We start from the raw sequence: 9,955 nt of genomic DNA, 5'->3' as shown, positions 1-9,955 counted from the left end.
CTCTGTGAATCTCAACCTGGATTCCAGCTCATTGTGGTTTAATTAAAATTCCTAAAAGATTCATCAAGTCCTGCACATAAAAGTATTGTTAGAAGTGGCAGTGNAAGTGTGGTTATTACAAATATAGTTTTCTTTCATTTATCATGGAAAGCACTTAATAAGTTATGCCTATATGCCCGAATGGCCACCACACTAATAAAGAAGTTGACGTGGCATTTTCATGCTGGCGACTCAGAGTTATGTTCTACATTTTAAAGAGTCTTGTATAATTTCAAGAGTCCCAAGAAGGAGCTCATTTTCTGTCAACCATATTTGATCTACATGTATCCACAAGCTCAATTAGCATTCGGTTGCTCTCTTATTACAGTCCTGCTTCACCACTAACAATGTCCATTGAACCGACCCCCCACTGTTGGACTTGTTCATTTATGCACTTCGCCAATTGATATTTATTGACCAAACAGTATATTCAAAGAAATGGCTTGTTGATGAATTGTTACCTGTGACGCTTCTGGATCCATCAGTCTTGTATATACCAGATGCTTAGTAAGGTTTCCTGAGNATATAGTGATAGAAGGAATGAAGTCTCCCCTCTGGCCTCTCATAACTTTAGTGCGAATGCGTGTTCAGACAATTAGTAGTGAAACTAAATAATTTCAGTCACCAATATGTACAACAAAAGGAAGGAAATGAAATGCTGTGTAAGAAATCAATTTGGAGATGCCAGGAAAAGCCTCCTGGAGGAGATGCTGTGTGAACAACTAAAGAACTAGNTACAGTGCAAAGGACCTATGAAGTCTGAGGGAAAGCTCAGGGTAGCTTGAACTTGTGAAATAAACTAAAGAGCGTGGGGGCTCAATTTCTAGACTTCTTTTAGGCCGTAGTAAGGAGGTAAAATGTCAATTTAAATGTGAATGGAAGATTAGACATTTGCTAGCATGGATCAATATCATCCAGCACNATCCACATATTGTTAGCAGATCAACGTGTCTTTAGTGTCAACTCTGGAGTTGGAGAAGCAAGGGCAAGAACAGAAAGACTAGTCAGGAGCTGCTTGCAATAACCCAGGACCTGAGTGAGGCNGTGGATCTGAACATATATTTGTAAATACAGCCAACTGCCCTTGCACATGAGGGAAGGGAAAAAAATTAAAAACATCAAGGATGTCTCTGGTGTTTGAGATGTAAAGAATAGGGTAAATACCGACTTATTTATTAAAGAAGACACTAGAAGGAGCAGTATCTAGGATTTTAAGACATATCACATCTGATTTTTTCCTCCTTTGGTTTCTTTGTGATGTCTTTGTGTATTTTGAATGTTTAAAATACATAATAATTTAGCATATTTGTGAGATATAACATATTTTAATTTATGTATATGTTGTATAAGAGTTAAACCATAGAGATTAGCATACCTACAACTTTAAATGCTTACTGTATTTCTGTATGGCAAGTACATTCAAAATCCTCCCTTCTATTTTGAGATACACAGTACATTACTATGAACTCTGTTTACTCTATAAGACTATCCTAAACTCTACACTTTGGTGAATTCNGTGCACTGTTCATACTGCATGCTGCCATGCATAAACCTGGTATTTGCCATTGAAATTCTGATCAGTATCATTTTCCTTGAAAACATTTGCCTGTCAGTCAGAATCATTCTATCTTACTCTCACACACAGTGACCAAATCTTAGTTGCTTACAACAGCAAAGGTGTATTTATTTCCCACCTGGCATGTTCTTTGTGGTCAGATGCAGTTTGATTTCATCTCGTCATCACAGAAACCAAGNTGAATGGGCAGCGTGTGTCTAGGAGATGCTGGCCTCATCTCAGGGGAGGAAAGATGGCAGAATTACATGCTGGTTCTTGGCACACAGTCTATGTATTCACATCTCATGGCAAAGTCAAATCATAGAGCCAAGTCTGGTATCTACAGTGTGGAAACAAATTCTCCAGTCATGGAACACGTGAGAGGAATGAGCTTGGTAGGGAAGGGAAGCAGTTTGCTTTGGGGAGAAAGGGAGGAGGGTATAGATGCGCTTGGCTCATATCTCTCACCCTAGAGCTACTGAAAAAGAAAATCTCTACAGGTAAACTTGGAGGCCCAGTAGTAATATGGGGTTAGGCAACTTTTTTCAGAACATATTTTTAATTTTCTTTAACAAATCAGTGTATTAAACTATGAAGTCTGTGTCCTTACAATCTGCTTCTGGAAATGTCCTCACAGATTTATAGTGGTATTGTGCTTTACCCAATCTCCCAGGTGTCTCTCAGATCTACTTAATCTGATAAAGGTTAAACCTTTGTGAATGTATCGGTATGGCACTGTGAGCTATTTAGTACAACTATGTTTTATTCCCAAGACTGGCAAATATCTACTCTTTGCCTCTTTTAAACAAATTTATAACTCTTCAGCATCACAGGGCCCCTAATTTGTGTTTGGATCAATGTGAAAATGTACAGAGAAGGGAGTCTTAACCAATTGTCACTGTTCAAATCAAGATTGTTTTCTGTCCACCATGACTTGTGCATTGTACCGTGGTANGAACTTAATGAGTACGGAGTCTCAGCAGTGCCAATTACACCAGCAGTTAGCCTTTCAACACTGAGCATACATCAGGAAATCTAATTCTTAATCCTTACAATTAGTCTAAGTAGAATAACATTAGCCTCACTGTTCAGTAGAGTAAACAGAGGCTCAAAGATGTGTCTAAGANTATGTCACTATTATCTTACATCTTAGACCCATACCCCACCAAGCTTGAAAATTTGAGCCGTAAGGCCAACAGACAAGAAGATAATTGCCACTGAGAAAAAAAAAGTGTCCAAGAGAAGGAGATTACAGTGCATGATGGGAGGGAGACCATGTGAGAAAGTTGGAGTTGGCCCTGAAGCAAACAAAGGAAGAGAAATGGAACCTTGGTCAAGCAGCTTTATCAGGATTCCTAAGGAAAGGGATAGGTAAGGGAAGTTAGGAAGGCTTAGGATTGGCTAGTTCAAATGGATTTATAATGTGGCCTTTAAATGTAGGTAAGTATAGAATAGAGAAGAGTGTGAGAAACTGATAAATGGGGTGGTTAGTGTTTGGGCTCTGTAGGAGTTGGTTTAACTTTTGACAAATATGCTTATAGACAAATTGTTTACTATATCTAGGAATTGACTAACTCTGGGATAATTATCAAGACCCTAGGTATCAAAACATCAGACAAAAGAAAANGAGAAAGGTGCAATCCAGACAGTCCAGGGCAGTCTTGGTGGGGTATGAGGCTCTCTGGAATAGCTGAGATGAATGGATAGCATTTGTAAAAATCTACCAGGAAACAACCCAGCATTCACAGGAAGATGTGGAAGGGTTATAGTGCTTAGTATCAGACAAATTCTAAGTTGATTACTGCAATCTGTCATCTTCTGTTTAAATATGAGCAAGTCTTATCCTCTCTGGGTTTCTATAAATGGAAATAACCCAGATCTCATAAGATTTTGGGAGAATTAAATACCAAGTCATACAGAAAGCACCTGACTCTCAATTATCAACGGATGTTGCTGCCTTTCTCTAATTTGAAGGGTTGGGATGGACCTAGGGGAGATTGGGAACCTAGTTGTGGGATCTGAGGGTCAAGTTAGAAGCCAATGACAGGAACTCCAGAAAGCATGATCCTTAAAGTTCAAAGACAAGGGACTGACCCACCATATTTGAAAATATAAGTCCAGAGGGCACAAAACTGTCAGTCTACAGAGAAAGTAGAGAGCAGTATACTGAAAAGTTAGTAGACAGTTACTGGGAGAACTTGAACTCGCCTTCCAGGAATCNAGCACCAGGGTCAGAGACTCCACAGGGAAAGGCTCTGTCCTTGAGAGCACAATATGAGGAACCCAATAAGAATGTAGGGAACTAGACCCTGGGGCAAAACATCTTGTCTGGGGCAAACTTGCCAAGAACAGGATGGGATACTGAGTTTGCTGAACCATTCACTTAGCTTTGCATCTGGTCATCCATTCATCTGCCTGTTCACTCATCCAATACAAGTGTTAAGTATTGTGACCAAAGAAAAACAATGGAATCAAAAGATTTATCTCCAGGAAGCTTCAAGTCAGCCATGGTAGAAAGATGCATAAGTAAATAATTATAGCACAATGAGACATGAACATGGGCCATCGGGAGAAAAGAGTCTGTGACTCTAAAGGACTCAAAGAGCAACAAAGAAAAAGTAATGTTGGCATTTATGTCTTGAAGGACGAACAAGAGTTTACCAAAAGGTCAAAATGAAAACACTGTCCCAAACTCAGTGCTATTGTCTTGGTAAGTCTTTATCACTAGCTTGTAGTAATAGAACTTTTAAGAAACAGGACCTAGTAGGAGGAAGTTAGGTTAGTTGGGCACTGTCCGTGGAGATGCTGGGCTGCTGATCTCTTCATCTCTCTTATCCTGGTCATGAGGTGAAGAGTTTTGGCAAGTGTCCTGCCCCACACCCCTGTCATGTGCTCACTACAGCCCCAAACAGTAGCCAATCAATCACAGATGGAAACTATGACCTAAATTAACCTTTCCTCATTTTTACGGTGATTATCTCAAGTTATTTGCTATAGCTAAAGGAAACTGACGGAAGCAGAAAGAAAGCATGCCAATACATGAACAGCTATAAAAGAAAACTGAGTGCAAGGAAGTTCAGACATCCCAGAGTCAAGAGCTTCAAGGATATATCAGAATCAGTGAAATACCACTGTCTCCATTTTGCTACTGAAGACAGTGAGAAATAACTTTTGCTGCACTGATGTTTTTTGCCTCCAAATCCCATACTATTTGAGTACACTTGCTTTAATGATTAGTTTGAAAGACAGTATTTGGGTACTCAGAATAATTTTCCTATACTGGATAATTTATTTGAACAACACAGAGTCTAGATATAGATGTAATTACATGTAAATTTAGGTATATAAAGAAGGCTTTTATACCTCAGGAAAGGACAGATTATCTAGTAAATTGCACAATTGGCTAACCACTTGTGAAAACTAGAATGATGCCTTACAGTAATACCAAAATGAATTCTAGACGGTCTAAAGAATTCAATGTTGAAATACAAGAAACCATTAAGGTACTAGCAAAAAAGAAGTCTAATCAAATAAAAGGGCCTTTCCTAAGCACAACACCCAGGAGAATATCCATAAAGATTTGATACAGCTTACTACATAATATGAAAGAGTCAATATATGCTTACAGCCAGGAAGAGAAATCAGCAGCAACTGGCATTTCCCAGTGAAATATCTAAACTCTTCCACCTGAATGGNTGCAACGACCTCTTAATGTCTCTGCTTTTCCATCACCCCTACAGTTCATTTTCCACCCAGAAATCTGAGTTCACCCTACTCAGATGACAACCTGATGACCTCACCCTATGCTGGGCCATTGCCTTAAAGTCTGCATGTCTGGCTGGACTCTCATCTCTTTTTAAATTCCTTACCTTTCTATTTCACATGAATATGTGTTGTCCTTTGTAGTAAACCATGGTTGTATCTGACCCACCACATATATTTTTCTCCTTAAATTCTGTCATCCCCATGTCACCTCTTCAGGGACAATCCTGGATATCAAAATCAGTTCAGGCCCAGATATCACCTAACATTCCATCAGTCATAATAGTTAATTTGAAGAACCTTTGATCTGGACTCTCTTTTTGGTTTTTCAAATGTGAAAATAGAATTAAGTATGGTTTTATATCATCATAGAACTAAGCCTAGAGACCTTCAAGAAATCTCTACTGAAAGGAAAGAATTCCAGTGCTTAATTTTTGTCTTAAAGGTGAAAACTAATGTGCATTGCTGTTGAAAAGAACTGCTCACTGGGAAAGAGTATCAACNTGGGATGAGAATGCTTAATGGACCTGTGCACAAGGTTTTGCATACTATTTTGAGCTGTTCGCATGTGCTATAAAAATGACACAAATGTGATTTAAAATAGTCCTTTACATGAACACAACATAATAAATCTCAAAGCCACCTTTACATGGCTATTTGCAAGGCTCTCTATGCATTTCAGGGATAAATGTTTAAATTTGAGAATGTATCTCAGGCTAAGTTCTCAAGAAAAAAATAAAAATGGATCAATATTTACTGACAGTTTTTTTTTAAATACAAAACCAGGAGTTCTCAGAATATACAACCTAGAGAAGCAAAGATGCAAGACTGAGCAGGAGGTGGAGTTGAACCATGATAATTTGTGGCCACATTTCATCCCATCCTAAGAGCCCTTGTCCTGNTTTGAAATGAGTATATGGGCCTTCATGCTTGTGTGGAGATGTCTTCATAAGCAGTTTGTTCTTTTGTAGGAGAATGATGTCTTTGGCTGTGGGCAATTCCTGAAGAGTATTTCAACTTCTCAGCGCCCAGTGCTCCTAGAACCTGAGTCCTGACACACTTAATACTTTACCTGGGAATGTATTCAAAATACAAATTATTAAGCTGTATCCTGTTCTGTTCTGGGAGTATGGNCTTATACACAATCTGTACTTTTCAAAACCCTCTCCGCCAATATGCTGATGCACATGAAGGATTGAAAGAGGGCTAGGAACTGAAAAGAGGGCTCTGGCCAAGTACCTCAGAAAGTGCTGGAAGCCTCTGATTCTGTGTATAATCATGCTTGCAAATTGATATGTGTCTTCTTTTAATAAACCCAGACATAAAAGTAACTTTGCATTCTTAGGGTCAATTTATCATGAAAATTAAAATGCAGGAGATGAGATAAGTTTTTAGGTCCCCCCCCCCCCCCCCCCCCCCCCCGCTACACACACACACACCATGTCTTAGTTAGGGTTTTAAAGCTGTGAACAGACACCATGACAAAGGCAAATCTTATAAAGGACATTTAATTGGGACTGGCTCACAGGTCCAGAGGTTCAGTCCAATATTGTCACAGTGGGAACATGGCAATGTCCAGGCAGGCATGGTACAGGAGGAGCTGAGAGTTCTACATCTTCATCTAAAGACTGCTAGCAGATTACTGACTGGAAGGCAGCTAGGAGTGGGGTCTTAAAGCCCACACCCACAGTGACATTCCTACTCCAACAAGACCACACCTCCAAATAGTGCCACTCCTGGGCCAAGTATATACAAACCATCAGACCCCATAAAGCTTAATAGCTATCAATTACAAAAAAAAAAAAAGCAAGGGAATTAAAAGGAGTCAGGAATGTGTATACAACAATGTATGTGTGTGGTTACAAGGGAAAGAGAGAAAAGAATGAAGAGAGGAGATTCTCATCTGCCTCTAGGGGGTTGCTAATCAAAGACAGCTTTGTTTAGCTTGAGGTTGAGTGGAAAAGTAAGTATCCTTTAGGTAATCAATTGTATTCACCAACTAGTTACTCATAACTTAAGCACTATTTAAATTAAACTTTGAGAAGTTTGGATTATGTAGCATCTTTTCATTAAAGCAACCAATGTGTACTCTGTTAATGTCTTTTTTCTTTTTTCTAGATTTAAAAATATATATTTAATCATCATAATTACCATTTTTCATTATTAAAACATTTCTCCTACTTGTGCACAACTTGAAGTCTTTAGCACTGTTTTGCTTTAAAAAAAAAAAAAGTCCATGGCAGAAATCATGTCTAGCATGCTGCAATTTATATAACAGCAAAGGAGTGGAATATGATGACATACCATTGCACCATTATCAAAGACATAGCATAACAAACCAGAGANATCAATCTTATTGGAANGATGGGAATTATAGATAGAAAACAAGGGAACAAGAAATGTCATGACATGTCATTTCATTTTTTTTAAAGTTTGAATTATATGAATGCATGAAGTAGTCCTCCCAAAAGTATTACCAGGAGAAGAAAAATATTCAAGTGTTCTAATGCATTCTCAGGTACCTTGTGAAATTAATGTCACTCTCATTTTACAAAGGACTGTTCTTTCCATGTGTTCAAAAGAGCTTTAATTTGAGGTTCTCTTCTCAGGGGTAGTACTCCACTCCCAACAACCATTTACCCAAACCTGACGATTCTGGGTGCAATGTCATATGCCAAAAGTTATTCATGCTTATCNAAACTGAATCTGCATCCCCTGGGCTAATCATCACATTGTTTTTGCTCTTTCTATGGAAACTGGAGCCTGTTTACCCAGAGGAAGCCAGAGCAGTGTGTGATTCATAAACGAAGAACATTCTTCTAGAGTGCATCTTCTATTATCTGTGGAGGATTTCACTAAACCATGACACTTTGCTAGCTTATGAAACCTGGAACTGCCTTTTGGATCAAAGAATTCTTGGAATAAGCCAAAAAATAATGTAGCCTAGAAGTGGAGTTTTCTCAAGAAGCCTTGGTGTTAAAGGCATCTCTGGGTGGACTTAGTTTCTCCATCAGATTCTCAGCAGGGCTACTGATGGGAGGTTGTGTTAGGATCATTTTCTATTCCAAGAAAGGAGCCTCTTCCGCACTTAGTTATCTCTGTGTTTATAGGAAACGTGTCAGGTACAGAGAGAGGAGGGAAGGAACAAATGGAGCTCAGCTGTTCCCCAAGGTAGTTCATGTCATCCGTGGAACAGAATCAGAATCGGCCATGCCTTGAGATAGTCACTGAAGATCAGTTGTAGAACGGGAATGACTCCAGGCTAAGGTNACTGGAAAGATTAATATCGTGAGGACATTGTCATAGTGCTGGTAACAAAGCATATTGAAAAGAGACTCTGTCTCAGAGCAGTGAGATGCATTGATTGAGGAGGTAGAGGCAGGTTGCATCTATTCCCTTCTGTTGGATACAAGGTTGGTGCCTTACAGATGACCTTTAGTATCTAACAAGACATAGTGCTCAGAGATGCTTTCCTTTCCATTCCCCTACTGGCAGGTATTTCCTTGTCTGTTTGTTGCTCACAGCCCTTGCCTTTTCCTCTTCCTAGAGAACGCTCCACTCAGTGAACTTCTCTGCTGAAGTACCACCAGGCAGTGGGGATTCCTGTCATCAGTGAAATGCTCAGAAGTTCTGCCACAGTATAACTGCAGGGCTCAGGGAAGCACTGGGGTGAGGACATGGAGATGCCATTGTCTTGTACAAGAGGCTACTGACTAGAGAACTGGTAAGGTTTTTTTTTAGTACATCTGAGAAACCTGAGGACAGAGCCTTGGAGAAACGCCATGTGATCGCTCCAGGAAGTAGAGTGAAGGATATTGGATACTCAGGATCAGGGAGGGAGATGGATATATGGAATAAAGTAAGAAGTCATGGTTATTAAGCTCTCTATCCCTGGAAATGCTTAATATACATTATCATGTTTGGTCTTCTACACCCCAATAAAGGAAGTACTCCCTCTAGCCTCACTTTATAGATGAGGCCTGGAGAATAGGTGAGATGCCCAAGGTTGCTTAGCTGGGAAGAGCTGAGGCCTCACAGAAGCTGTCTGTCTCTGGCCCCTAGCCCTGTACTCTACCCTGAGTCTGAGGGGTCAAGCAGGTCTGAGGAAGCAGATCAGTGGTGGTACTGAAAGCATGAAGCCGGGATAATCATGAAGATTCCGCCTAAGTCAAGAACTGATGCCATTCTTAGTGCTGGAGGTCCCATAAGGGAAAGTCTAATTGTAGAGGACAGCAATGGATGAACCAGAGCGAGGATGTGAAGGACACTGCTGCAAACGCTGTGTGATGGCTATAAATGAAAGAAAAAGGGTGAACAGGGAAGGAGCGTTGTCAGAGGAGGGCTGCTTCAAGACATAGGTCAGGGGGTGCAAACCCATTGAAAGAAAGCCTGTGGTTTGAAGGGGATGTTGGTGGACAAATGAGAGGGACCCAGGCCCAGGGGTGGGCTGCCTGGAGGGAAGGCTTGACTCTGAAGAAGGAAAGGAAAGGATGCCCGTAGAGCTGATGGAGCTCTGGGTCCTGGTCTTGGCACTCCTCCATCNCTTAGTTCATTGTTTACTTACCTCAGATGAGAATGAGCTCATTTTATAGGTGGAAA

Source organism: Mus caroli, chromosome 9, assembly GCF_900094665.2.
Source record: "Mus caroli chromosome 9, CAROLI_EIJ_v1.1, whole genome shotgun sequence".
Taxonomy (NCBI): Eukaryota; Metazoa; Chordata; class Mammalia; order Rodentia; family Muridae; genus Mus; species Mus caroli.
This window is presented reverse-complemented; position numbering follows the sequence as displayed.